This window comes from Vidua macroura, chromosome 5 (genome assembly GCF_024509145.1).
Source record: "Vidua macroura isolate BioBank_ID:100142 chromosome 5, ASM2450914v1, whole genome shotgun sequence".
Taxonomy (NCBI): domain Eukaryota; kingdom Metazoa; phylum Chordata; class Aves; order Passeriformes; family Viduidae; genus Vidua; species Vidua macroura.
Window position 1 is genome coordinate 23,875,915 of NC_071575.1, and position 14,134 is coordinate 23,890,048.

The window sequence follows — 14,134 nt, forward strand, 5'->3', positions numbered from 1 at the left end:
CTTGCAGGGATGAACTTGGTATATGCCATGCTTGACTGACAGTTTTCTAGATGTTTCTTAAATACCTTTCCAGCACTGAAGATAATGCAGTCTTCCTGGATAATCTATTCCAGTGCCTCACTATCGTTCAGGGACAAGTATTTCCAGATGTTTAAGCACAATGCCTGGGACAGAAATAATGTATGTGGTGTGGCCAGCAGTGATGTGTCGTCTTTTGTCCAGCAAAGCTGAAGGTCATCTCAAAACTCCAAACACATTGTCAAAATTTCCAAATGTTCCTTGGCAAAACCTCTGGGCACAAAAACTGTAGGATGTCAAATGCTGTAAAACCTCTTCCTGCACTTTTCCTTTGGCACTGTAGAAAACCATAATGGCAAGTCAGAAAGATTGCCATTTCAACCAGTGTCACACATTTTGAGGAAGAGATGATGCAAACAAGTCTGTGCATTTGCAGGATAGGCTGTGTGCCTGCAGAGTGCAAGCACAGTGGCTCTTTTTCACTGCACAGCCCAGCTCCCATGCAGAGCACTCCTCCAGGCTGGTGCAGTGTCTGCTACCTGATCTGAGGCAGTGGGAGGATGTGAGCAAGTAGCAGCTCCTGCTGCCAGCTTCACTGAGTGTCCCTGGCCCCCAGCTTCATGCTCTGCTTTACTGCACCCTGTGTTAGAGCTGTAGCAGTGACTTGTGCCTGAAGTGCCTTCCCCCTTCAGCACTTGCAGCTACTCAGCTTTGCATCCTGTCACCAAGACATTTTGAGTAGTAGTAGATCCCAAATACACATTGCTTAAAACCAAGGGATGCTGTGTAAAATATCTGCCACAGAAAGATTTCTATCATATTACCAGCAGTCTAGGTAGCTGTTTATAACACCATCCCTCCAAGAGCTCTTTGTTTCTTTGTGTTTATACAGACACCTACTTTTGCTGAAGAAACAGGTGTGGGAGTCAATCCAGTTTTAATGTGTGAAATTCTCTACAGCTCCTCAGTTGAAACTCTAAACTGACTATTCTCTGAGGTGACATTCTTAACTGCAACAGCAGTCATGCAAGAAAGGTGAACTGTTTGGCTGGCCAACACTTGCATGATCAAATAATTAATCAGCCTCAAAGGCAAAATTAGATTTCCAGTAACTCTGTTTCTTTGGGATTGGATTTTGGAGTGGAAAAGGTCAAACTTCTGTCACTGATATTTAATTTGTAACAAGAAAAATAGGCTTCCATCCAGAGCGAGGTAAGAGTTTTCTTTTTCTTGTTAAGGTTCATAGGGCAAAATCTTGACATGCTTTCTTAAACCTCCAGTAGTTATTTTTGGCTTCATCCCAGTTTAATTTCTAACAGATATTTATCTGCAATACAGAAGCCCTCCTTGCCAAGAGCAAATTTATTCATGCTCTGGGAGGAATATCCAGGCTGGACAGTCAGGACCCTCTAAATTGCCATTCATCATAGATCTGACCAAGACTGGACTCCTAGCAAGATCTGATTGTGGAGTTTGTACTGATGCTGAAAGATGGCAGGATCTATCCCATTATGAAAGAGAAATTAATCTTCTTGTGATATTTAGGATCTGGAGAATGGGTGTAGTGGGAAACAGTGAGCCCAAAAGCACTTGACCCATCCTTACAGAGATGGCAAGCTGTGATGGTGATAGAGTAAGCCCCTGGGCCACAAAACATGCTCACATGACAGAACCTCTAAGTTTCCTTGGGATGTGAATTTCTGATAACAACTTGCACAGATGTAGAACACAAAGCCTGTTAAAAGCAGAAGTTAAACCCAGCTTCAGATGTCCTCAGCTGCTTTGAAAGCAGAGATGAATGGGAGAAAACCCACAGCACTCAGGGTTTTTCCTTCTGTTCATGTGACACTTCACCTGCCTTCCCAGCACAGCTTTGACACTAACCTTCAAGTGGCTGAGTCCATTTCTGATGCTTCTATAGAACTTTAATACATTTGCTTCTAAAGGGGAATCTCCCATGATCTCCATTACTCCAACAAATTGAAAAATATTTCCTTTGTTCATAATTACTTGATTAAAAGTATTTATTATTCCTTGCAGCATTAAAAGCTAAGGAGACAAGACAGACTAAGACAAGGCAAGGTAAGAGGACAGCATGAGAGGACTCTCTATGGTCACTCGGTCTAGTTTTTGTTATTGTAGTCCTCACAACCTTCAGCCACACAGCAGGACTCCAGAATATTCCTGACAAGCACATGCTGTCAGGCCCTCCCTTTGGCCCTCCCTTCTGTTTACTGGTAGGCACATATGTCAGTGGTTAAAGAGGGCAAGCTGGGGATGTAAGGAAAATACATTTATCCTACAACTTAGGAGTGGGCCAGCTAAACAGCAGGCCTCTTTACATCAGGTACCCAGGGCATTAGTAGAACTGAATGTAATTCATGAGTTGCCTACTGGTGCTAAGCTTGGCCATCACCAGAACTTTCAGTCCTCTCCTTTCCTGAAAAAAAGAAATCTCTCCAGTTTGTTTGCTTTCTAAACAAAAAATAAAAACTAGGAAGAGTGGTATTTCTAAGATCTCTATTCACTGCTAGCTGTTTACAGATATGCTGCTGGGACAGCAGAGTCTGGTTTAGTGACTGGTTGTACTATGAAATGTCCCAAAGACAAATTTCTATTTTGCCAAGAATAACCTTTCTGTACCAAATTAATTTCCATAGTGAATGTACAAGGAGGAGTGGAAATTTTAGAAGTATGCTTGAGAAATAACACATTCAATTGCAAGCTCTCAACAGACCCTGGAAACTTTTTTTTTTTTTTTTTTGTCCATACACCTATGTGTTTTAAAAGCATATAAGGCCAGAGCATAACTGGAGTACTGTTGCCATCATTTTCAGATTAGGAGAACAGCAAGCAGATTGCATCTTACCAGGAAACACCTCTGAGGTGATATGTAAATGATGCATGCACACAGATCAATAAGATGTTTGTTGGCAGTAAGCTTTCAGCTACTGCTTTTCACTCTTCACAGTTCCAACCAATGTCACTGTCTCTGAAGAACAGGCAGAATAAAACAAATTGTACTGCTTAAGATACCCAGCTGTAACACAACCACCTCTTTTGCCATAGACTGGAATTTTTTCCATTTTTTATCTCTTAGTTACAAGATTCCTCTTGAGCAGCCCTAACTCAGCGGAATTTAGGACTAACCAAGAACCAGGCTGCTAGCTGTGACCTTCTAGTCCCTTTCAAAGATACAGGATCGTCTCAGAGAGAATTCATAGCTAGATAAATTTAGCTGTGTCTTGACCACTGAATTACTGAAATGGACTAAACAACCTAAGAACTTGGATGTGTGAAATGGTGATTTTTTCTTAAAGCTGATATAATTCACTTGAAATATACAGAAAAAACCCTTGTTTATCTGTTGCTCATAAAAAGCCCAAACTCAAAATGCCTGACAGAAAAGTTTATCAATTCATAACAAAAAACAGGTCTCAGTCATTGACTACAACAAATTGGTCCAAGTTCACTCATTTTTTGTCAGCTTAACATAAGGTTTACATAAGTTATAAATTATAAAATGTGTTTAATTTGAACAAAGAAGTGAACAGAGGAAAAATTGCTGCTCTTCACTGATGAAGTGAAGCATGAAGACAGGTAGGACAATGACAGTCATGAGGAAATAGATCTGTGTTGAGCTAAGAAATCCCTTCAGAGCATGTCTTCCTGAGTTGGACAGAGCACCTGGTCCTTCTGGACATGCATGTGTGGGCTTACTCCTGTGGGTGAAGATATTAAACCACTGCTTACAGTAAATGTGATGCAGGAAGAACCCAACATTGTGTTAAATGCCCCCCACCTTCTATTTCCATTCTTAGTGATGTGAGCTCACATGAGGCTCAGGACACACCTATTGTTTCAGGTCACATCATGGGTGTAATTCACAAAGTTATTTGACGGGATGGTGGAGTTGGCAAATGCCTTCTGTGAGGGCTGAGAGGGTCAGATAGGAGATTCAACATTCTGGTTGATTAGCATCTCAGAAACTTGTGAGGATGAAAAACAGTATTTTCCTGGGTGTCCAGGTCCACTCAAGACATCTGGTGACCAAAGCTTGATAGGCTGGGCCTCAGTTGCCAGCTATTCACACCACTGAGCCTTACAGGTCGCTTGCACCCAGCTCTAGGCTGCTGGATGTGGTGATGGGCATATTTCTCACAATGTCTGGCATCACTACAGAGATGTCAAAATCACCCACCTGGAAAAGGAACAGCAGAAAAGTTTCCCTTCTTCTCTACTCCACTGACAAGGCCACAGAGAGCAATCCTTCTTCTGGAAGGAGCTACAGAAGCGGAGAAGTCTGCCATGGCAACATGTCAGAGGCAGTGTTTTCCCTGTGAGTTTTATGAGCCTCCACAAGAAGGAAATTAGAAACTGAATTTTACACTCTCTCCCATTTATAAACGTGTCCATAATGTGTACGTTGTGCTGTAGGTTAATGATGCAGTTCTCAAGCAAGATTAACTGCTGCTTCAGACAGCCATCAATTTTTTATGATTGCAAGACCATTTCTATACTAAAAATGAAAGTTACATTCCCCAAGGGATGGGCTGTATTCAACATCAGTCAAGTGTGCAGGGTGGGAAGATGGGAATAAAATAGGAAAAAAAAAAGAAAAAGAAAAAAAGGAGAAAGCAAAAGACACAAATTAGTTCCCCACCTCCTACACCAGGGAACAGGTTCATGACCTTCCTCCCTGTCACTTCTGAGCATCCTGAATAAAGTTAAATATGCAGATGGATGTGCCACTGACCCTCACTGATGGCGCCAGCTCCCTCTGAGGTAATGCTTGAGGTACTCAGTGCCCAATAGCAAGCAACAGTGACTTTGTACAAGATCAGCACAAGTGTCATCCTGCCTTAAAAGGCTGGGACATTGTTTGTGCCTGGGACAGACAGTCCAAAGATTGTTCATGCTACACTTGAGCTTTCTATCAAACTTAGCCTACATTTGGCTCCAATTCTGAGAAGATGCCTATAGCTGCATCAGCAGAATGAGGGAAGTCACCTGACCCACCCTTCCCTTTTAGGACATTTGTCTAATAAAAGTGGGAAGAACAGTCCTTTGTAGGTGTCTCTTTCATCCTTTCTCTCTCCGCAACAACTGCAGAAGGGAGCTTGATGGCTAGCTTTGATTAGAAGCACATGTTTAGATGCCTGAAGCAAGGGGAGATGAATCCTCATCTGAAGTAAGAGTTTTTGTATCAGTAATTCTGACCAGGTACATCAGGTATGGGTGTGACTGAAAGGATCCCACCTACCTTCATTAACAATAATCCACATTTTAACCTGATTGATGAAACCATTACCACTCAGTTGGAACCTTTTCAGAAATATAAGCCAAAAACCACAGCATCTTTGTAACTATATCCTTTGATTGAGCTTTGGCTGGCTCGTCCTCACATACCTGCTATTTATTGTATGTGGGGAAATAAATTACTTCTGTGCAAAGAATCATCTGTCCTAATAATCACATCTTTGTTTTGTTTTTGACTAAAGAAATTATGAAAGTTGAAAAAATTAATTAAAATCAGGTCTCGTATCACTATCCAACATGTTACATTGCCTTTACAGTATAAGTGCCACTGAGATTTTTATTGAAAAACAGGACTGGAAAAAGTTAAAATTGCAACAACCAACTCCTAACTAAATGCAATCCAGTTACTTTAAAAACTTGTCTGCTGTTGATTCATGGACAACAGTTGGATAACCTTCAGACAAAGCCCATGCTTAGGTTCATGCTGAACTCCATTTCTTTCACTCAACACCTAACCATGCTTGGATTTCACAGCTGAGAACTCTGGGCTTTGCCACTGGCAATTTTTTTTTGAGGAAAGAGTTTCTGGGGTTGCTGTATTGCAAGGACTTAGGATAGAAGGATACAGATGCAAACTCTCAATTGTACAGCTGCCTACAAACCACATCCACTATTGAGTTTATCTTTCTACTTCAATATTTGCATGGTGTGATACAGCTGGATTATCTTCCAGACCCCTTAAACAGTTTGAGTAGGTTTCTTGGTAAAGCAAGGATGGACTTCAAATTACTTTGCATAGTAAATATTGTTTTCTAGACCTAAGTCAATGAGGACATTTCTCATTAAGCCTGAGTTAACAGAATATAGATAAAAGTAAGCTGATACATCCATTAAGCAAACAATTTAAATATTTATGAGGCAGGAAAATATTACAGCCAAATATGCAAGGTTTCCTAACCCTCTGTAGGGAAACCCTGTAAATCTTATGAGGATATGTTTGTAACTACCCTGAGTTGCTACAGAACAATCATTTATGGGGCAGAATATAATGCAGATTTGCCAGATTCGGAACATCAGAAGTATCTCCAGTGAACAGTATCTAGGCCAAGGGCTAACTGTAAAGGTAGTGGTGTAAAGGTTGCTTTCCCTTTCAATAAAACCACAATCAGTTTAGAGTATTGGCAATGTCTGTACCTTCACTTTTGAAAGAGCCAGCTCACATATCGGATGGTTGGTTCGAGTCATTCACAGATGTGATGCTTTTCAGGGCTAGGGAGCATCCAGTGCATCAATGGATGATGAATCCTCGCAACACAAAGGTGGTCAGGCCAGGTCATAATCAGAAAGACCAGACTGACTTCTCCTTCACTGACTCCTCCTCAAACACTCCAGCCAGGACAGGAGAATGACCATAACCAGTCAGTCCACTCCTGAAAGGGCAAATGTTTATCAGTGCTTGGGCCAGTACAACCTCAAAATGCTGACACAAAAATGGGTTGTGAGAGGCATTTCTCCCCTGTATCCCTCAGCCATTAGAACAGCAGTAGCTATATTTTAGAAAGCTGAAAGGCTTGACAAAGATTTAAATGCAGGAAGGGTGCCAAAATTTTAAGTGCAGGGACTCAAGCTTTCCATTCATATGCAGAACAGGTATAGCCCAAGCTGTAGCTACGCAAACTTCAATTTATCTGCTTCTGTTGTCCCACCATCTCCAGAGTGTGGCAGCTCTCCCTGAGTGGTCTGACGTAGCAGTAATATTTTCTTCTCCTGCAGCACATTCAAGATAAAAATTGATTAATCCCAAGCTTGTTTGCCTGTTCTGGCTGTGTTCTGGCTCTGTGTGTATGTGTACACTTTGTCTGTCTGTTTTTGTGCACAGTATTGCTCAAAGGAACATTGGACATCTACAAGCATACAGGTATAAAAATGAATTAAAATCAAGATATGCAAAAGTCCACAGCTCCTGAACTGGCACCCTTCCATCAGCCTGGAGAGAAGAGGAAACATCATTCTTGTGTACAGATAGCAAGAGTTGCTGTCTTGTTTGCCTAATAAGTACAGGTAAACACACAAGACAGGGAACTAAGTCTGTAAAAGAGTTTCAAACAAGATAAAAACATTTAACTGCACATGCCACATGAGAGTTGTGGCAATTGTGATGGTAATAATTTTTGTGTTTCTTAATGCTACTGCAATATACTAATTTCACTAGCTATTATACTTAAAAATTGTCACAGTGCAGGGGGGAGCAGGGAATAGATTCTGTATCTATAATGTGATCGCTGCCAATACATCAGTGTATGAAAACAAATGAATGCATTTTCCCTCAAGTACCAGAGTAAGAGCCTACATATCAAAACCATTTGACTAAGCCTTGTGAGGCAAAAATAAATGTTTAAAGAAATATCATTGGAAGGCAGAAAAGCAGAATAACTTGATGGTTATTTCAAAAGAAAAGCAGAAGGCTCAGATGAGGATATCTCACACCACAATGTCTGGTTCTTACACTAGCCAAGAAAGGAGCAGGAGAAATATGTGCTATTTCTCCTTTTCTCTGTTTTTAATTAAATAATTTCCCCTATATTTTTATATAGGCTATAAATATTAAAACATGGCTGCACATTCTTTGCTGGAGGATCCTGGCAAGCTTATTGTGATGTTGCATACGTTTGTTATTTGAATAGCGGATCCTTTCCTCCCCCAGCTCAAGTTACAGGGAAGGCATACCGAAATTCAGGCCCAAAGTTTGCCCCTTTCAGATGAGCCCCTGCTTTGCTTCCCAGCTTGCTCAGAGCATAAGAGGTTTAGCTAAGGAAAGGCATAGAATTATAAGGTTAAAGGGGAAGAGGGAGAAGAGAGTCAGCTTGACTGACTGATCCTTCAAACACTTTGGCTATTCTATAGCAAGAATTAATGAGGCAGAACTGTACTTCAACATTAAAATTACCCTAAAATTGTTAATGCTCTATCACTGAACACCACACAAGAAACACAAGGCACGCTCCTGCACCCACCTTTAGACAGCCATAACTAACCAGTCTCCCTTTCAAATAGATCTGCTTGTGATGGAGCACATGAGGGACAGGCAGGTGGACCACAGAGAGCAGCAAGCCAAGCCAAGAGGGGATGCCAGTACAGAGAAGGAGAGCAGGAGAGAGTTCTGTGAGTTACAACCATGGGCTTGTTCTTCCATATCAAGTAGGAAAGGCCACAAGAATGATATTTACCACCTGCTCATCATTTCTCCCTGTCATGTAGGGTTTCAACAAGTATGAATCACTTTGCAAGGGACAATGATGCTTCCAATCTAGACAGTTTCTGAAAGGACAAAAAGCCGGGCTGCACAGTGGTAGCTTTCAGGCTGCTCTCATGAGCCTCAACACTCCTGGGTTTGGTTAGGGGCTCTGCTAACCAAACAGCAAACAAACAACTTAATTTAAACAATTTTATAACAAAGGAAATATATTTGTGTGTCTGTCTTTAAAACAACCCATATAATGTATTTGGAAAAAAGAAAAACCCAAAACAAAAAAACAAAATGAAGTATTACAATTAAAATTTCTGTATAATTGCATGTAATAAATTCTTATGAAAGCCAACCTAATGCATATTTGCACCTAAAGACCATCATCTTCATCATCTTGCTGATATGAGGAGCAACTGAAGATCATCCTTGAAAGGGAAGAATGGTGTGTAATATTCATGCTTTTTTCTCCTAAATCACATCCTGGTTAGTAGGTTTATTCAAAGCTCTCCTCGCTAGGATCCAGCATGGCAACCTTCAGTGAAAATGGTAAATAACTTTCATATTGGTTTCAGTTTTCTGTCAATTGCCTCCTAACCATGGGCAGGTCCATAAGAGACAGGAACATGAGGCAGTTCCAGAGTCATTGAATCCAGGCCTGCACAGATGCAGAGCAGGAGCTCTATGAAGCTCCTAGAAATTTTTTAGGAGAAAATATCTGTCCTGATCACCTACAAGTGACAAAATTCAGTGTCTAAACATGGATGTACATTTGGCACCAGAAGAGTCAACAGCTGTGGTATTTAGACCCAGACCCCCTTGAGTCCAGGGAAAAGCAATTTTGGACTAAGAGACAACCCAACTCTATTTCCAATTACATCTGCCCAATTCACTTACTTTGAGCTGGATTAGAGAAATTGTAATGTTTCACTTGCTTCCTCATTGAACATCATGACCCGGACACCAATCACACAAATGAGCACAGTCCCAAGGAAATAAGCAAGAAAAACGACAGATACAATCTGTAGCAGTATGAATGCTAAAAACTGTCCCCAAGATATCTGGTGACATTTTAAATGTCTGATTCATTTGGATAATTTTCTTTAGGTTCTGTGAAGGGAAGTGAGGCAGAGAGAAGCTGAGGAAGAAAAGAAGCTCTTACCATGGGTGGCTTATGACCTTGATTTGCAAAATCAGCCAGAACTCTCCACCTTTGCAATACAGTCGAGGTAGCATTCAGCATCAAAGATGGGTTTTCACATGTGTCACCAATCCAGATTTATCACTGCAGAGGAAATGAAAATACAATAATGAGCAACCTACCTTGTAGGCTGAGAGCTAATTACACACCTTTCTTCACAAAGTAAGCGGGAAACACACGAGCTTGGAAGATATCCATGGAGCAATTAAACATGCACTTGTCAACATGTCACAAATACTGTGTTTTTACAGCTGAAATGAAAACACAAAATGCCATCTGATTGAACTTCAGACTAATTAGCACATCACAGCATACAGCCACGACAAGTATGTGTCAACAGCTATCAGCACAGCAATGACATTTTCCACTGCGAATAATAATGTCATTTTCCACTTCGGAGTAGTAATGCTACTTTTTGTCTTTTCAAAAAGCTACATTGTTTATAACAGATACAAATATATCCTCCATAAAACAAAATTTCATTCTGCAACGCTAATGCTCAAACAGAATTATTTTGCATCCAAGCTTTAATTCCACATGCAAAAGTCAATGAACCTTTAATTCCACATTGTAGCTGGAGGAAGAGGAGGATGCAGCTTGTGGAACACTGTCTCTATTAGCCAATGGCTATTTACTCCCAGAACACTTTCTCTGTAAGCCAAGCTTCGTAACCAGCAATGCTCTGGACTTGTACTAAACTGGTGATTTCTTCCAGGAAACACACCAATAAAAAAAAATATCCCACAGTCAGGTACTGTGGGTGGTTTTCAGCAGTTTGCAGGCAAGCTAATAATGTCAGCTTTGATGTGCTCCAAGAGTAACTTGTTAAGAGAACGGTAAGGAAAAGTAAAAAAAAAGTTTCTGTAAATTTTTATTAAAGTTTTAAACTGCTCTACTGGTCTGTTTTCCATAAACAAGTTGGCTATTAATAGATGTGATTTAAAATGCAAGTTGAATTGCACAGACTGGCACACTCACTCTTTTTGGGTGGCTGTGTACAATTTTACGCTTGTTGACTATGACTTTAATTAACAAGTCATATGAGCTTAGACTGTTTTATGTCTTTACAGTCCATTAAGAAAACATCGTTTCTTACTAGCAACAAAAAAACCATCGTTTCTTACTAGCAACAACAGACTGAAAACCCTACAAGGACAAGTTTTGAAAGAAAATCTGGAAGAAATCAGTAGAGTCACAGCCTTGAGTACCCACAGTACTCAAGGTCAGGAGTCAGATCCCTTATCTGATGCAGCTAGAGTGAAATTGCTGTGTTGATTTGCCAGATGGAGGATGCAGTTTTCCAACTTGCAGCACACTGGGCCTTCTTCTTCCAACCTGCCTGTGCTCTGAAAGAGACAACTGGAGTTGGCTTCCAGAGCCTGAGGCTTGAGTGGCAGCATGGAATAGCCAGGCTGGCTGAGCACGCTGCCCAGGCTGAGAAGGAGGGAGGTGATTTAGGGGGAGTATTTCTGCATGATGCTCTGTTGTGACACATAGTATTGCCTTACATAAATTCTTGTAAATCAGTTCCTGTAGCTATTCCTAACTTGACTTGTCTGCCCACCAGAGTGACAGCTTTTAATGCCAGCTGGAATACGATTGGTACCATCACAACAAAAATTCTCAATTTATATTAATAGGATTAAGTAACTGATCCATGGAGATGTCTCATCTCCACTCAAAGCACAGAAACCTTCCTCCACAGAAATATGTATCGTTATATCACAGTCCAGAGCAGTCAGTTCTGTCAAGGCTTCACGTTCCCTAGAGTGGGATTTGTCTCTTCATGATTTTAGCCATTAAAAAGGCAGTTTTTCATCCTAAGTGGTAGTGATGGCTTCTGCTATAACCTGTGGAAAGATACAAGTATCTCCAGACAGGAAAACATCTCACGTGTCACAGGCACTTGCATCTGCAGTTTCCAAATTATGCAGAAAGCACAGGATGACCCAGAAATTTGGATTGCTTCTGGTGCTATTGTATACCAAGCCAGCTTTGGTCTTGGCTGACACTGCAATTGTAACCAAAGTAATAAAAAAATGTGTGTTAGGGAAGCCATGTAAATGGATTCAATTTCTGACTCACCTCAGTGTGAGAGAAATCCTCTCCCAACTGTGTAAGTTTTATACCACTGGTACCATTTGGAAAAAAAAAGCAGTTTTGCAGAAGAAAATTTCAGACTCTTAGTATGACATTCTACTAAATGACACTGAGTATTTGCTATCATGTTTGGTGATTAGGAACAAGCATGGATGAAGCAGATAAAGCTGGTTTTCTGTGCTAAAGTCCCACATCATGTAAAGTTCAGATAGAATTTTATTTTAAATGTAATGACAAAGATCTTCAAGGGCAAGATGTATCTTGCTCTGTGCTTATCCCCCTGAGCACTAATCCATAAATCTCTTCACTTCCACCCACTGCAAGGAAAGGGCCAAATGCTACCAAAAGTCTGTGCCTGTGGAATTTAGGGTTTAACAGTGAGTATGAGAAGTCACAAGTAAACTGTTGAAATTTCCAACAGCTATCTACCAATCTGCAATGCCCACAGAACTTCTATTGTGACAGAGTTGCTGTTGTGTTGCTGCCCGCCCTGCAGCCTGGTGTCCTAGAACAGAGATGGCCAGTCCCAGCTGTGAACACCACCACAATCTCTTTGAAGCTGTGGGACAGGGCCACCACCTCCCTCACTCTAAGTCAGTGAGAAAACTTGTGTGCTAGGAAGCCAGCACTCAAGAGTGAGAACCTTTGCTCTGCAATAAGTGTGCTGATTATAGATGGGACCATAATTGCAGGCAGCAGAGATTTCCTGTTTGGTTTGATTTTAGAGCGGTGCAGATTTAGAGATTTATGCCTTGTGGAGACAAGAAACTTGTGTGGAAGTTTTCAAACAAACCAACTACTGAGCCCCTGTGCCATGGTCCATCATTCTGGCTCTACAGAGTTCACTCATACTGTCCTGGAGCTGCAAAGAGTGATAGTGTGCAAGTCTAATAGCTTGCTTGCAAACCACTGTGAACTGAAAGACAGTAAATCTTCCTTAAAACTAAAATTATCTGGGGATCTACTGGAAATTCACCAGTCAAGTTTAAGAAATTTCCACTCCACAGACATTAGGCAGTGAATTTCACCCTTGCTGGAGGTGAGATGGGCTGAGCTATGTGTTAGATGAGTTCTGTCACCAAAAGAGCTGACCCTACTCTTCTGTCCTCCCCTTCCATCACTTCCTCTACTGCTCATCTGGCTGCTTGGTGAGCCATTTCAGACCTCAGACAATTATCCCAGTGAAGAAGAAAAGAGGGCAGAACACATTTCCTCATTATGATTTCTATGTTCTTTTTCTTAACCAATTTAATGTATTTGTTTATTTTGGTGGGTTTATTCTCTTTCAGGAAAGAAGGGGAGAAGGTCTGAAAAGAAAACCCACCAAACTGAAAAATAGATTAATGTAGGGCCAGCTGGGGAGAGCTCCTTTCTCCAGAGAACTATGTAAGAAGTGAGCTCAGAAGGTAACTGAGCTTGCTGTCTCCAGTACAAATCACCCCTCAGAAACAATTGTTGTAATTCTTCTGTGTCCACAGGTTTTAGTGTCATCAACCAGGGCAGACACATGAGGGACTCCACAGCAGCTGTGCATCAGAGAATTCACACACAGAAGCAGCGTTAACAACTCTCTCAGCTGAAGTATCTTAGACAGGATAATGTCATTTTTACATACCAGAGACATCAATTCAGCACATGGCACCACTGGAGGTGAGCTGAATGTTCTTCAAACAGCAGTATGAACACACTTTGCAAATCTGCACAGTACTAGAACCACTCCAAAATGGGGACAAAACATCACTATGCAAACTGCAGGTTTAACCACTTCACTAAAAAATTATTAGTTAAAGGTTATATAAGAAAACCCATAATGAACATATAGTGATGATTCCTGTAGGATTCCTGCCCAAGCTCCTACCACTTGGGTGTGTAAGGGCATCCTGCACCATAAACTACAGTCAGGTTTTACTAACCTCCACTCTGTATGCATACAAATAATACCTGTTTCAACATAGGTGTATTTTTAGATTATAACATACCATGATAGTGACTTGCACTTAGTTATGTGTAATGCAGAAAAAACCCCAGTCCTCCTTGACTGCTTCAGCCATAGCTCCTCTATGATGAGAAATGGTGAATCCTTTCTCCTTGTTTGCCTTTCCCACAAGTTTTATGATTTTAGGACTGCTAAAACCGTGCTGAGAGAAATCCACAAGACAAGTCTAAAACAACAAAAAAGTGGTAAAGAAACAAAGGGAGAAGAAAGACAAGCAGATTAAAGCAAAAGTAAATATGTATCAACTCAGAGTGTTAAAGCTCTGCAACATTTAAATAGGTGGTGGTACCATGCCTCTTTTTCTAAGAAAATCAGT

At 40.9% G+C, this 14,134-nt stretch overlaps 1 long non-coding RNA gene across 2 annotated transcripts; it reads left to right on the top strand.

Moving 5' to 3' along the window:
- The first annotated feature begins 12,357 nt into the window (after positions 1 to 12,357).
- Positions 12,358 to 13,569, top strand: LOC128807807 (uncharacterized). Of its 2 annotated transcripts, none has more exons than XR_008437283.1 (3): positions 12,358 to 12,457; positions 13,112 to 13,208; positions 13,301 to 13,569. It is a non-coding gene; the product is annotated as an uncharacterized LOC128807807 (long non-coding RNA). The 2 variants fall into 2 exon arrangements; XR_008437282.1 differs by having other exon boundaries at positions 12,451 to 12,861.
- Positions 13,570 to 14,134: the final 565 nt, after the last annotated feature.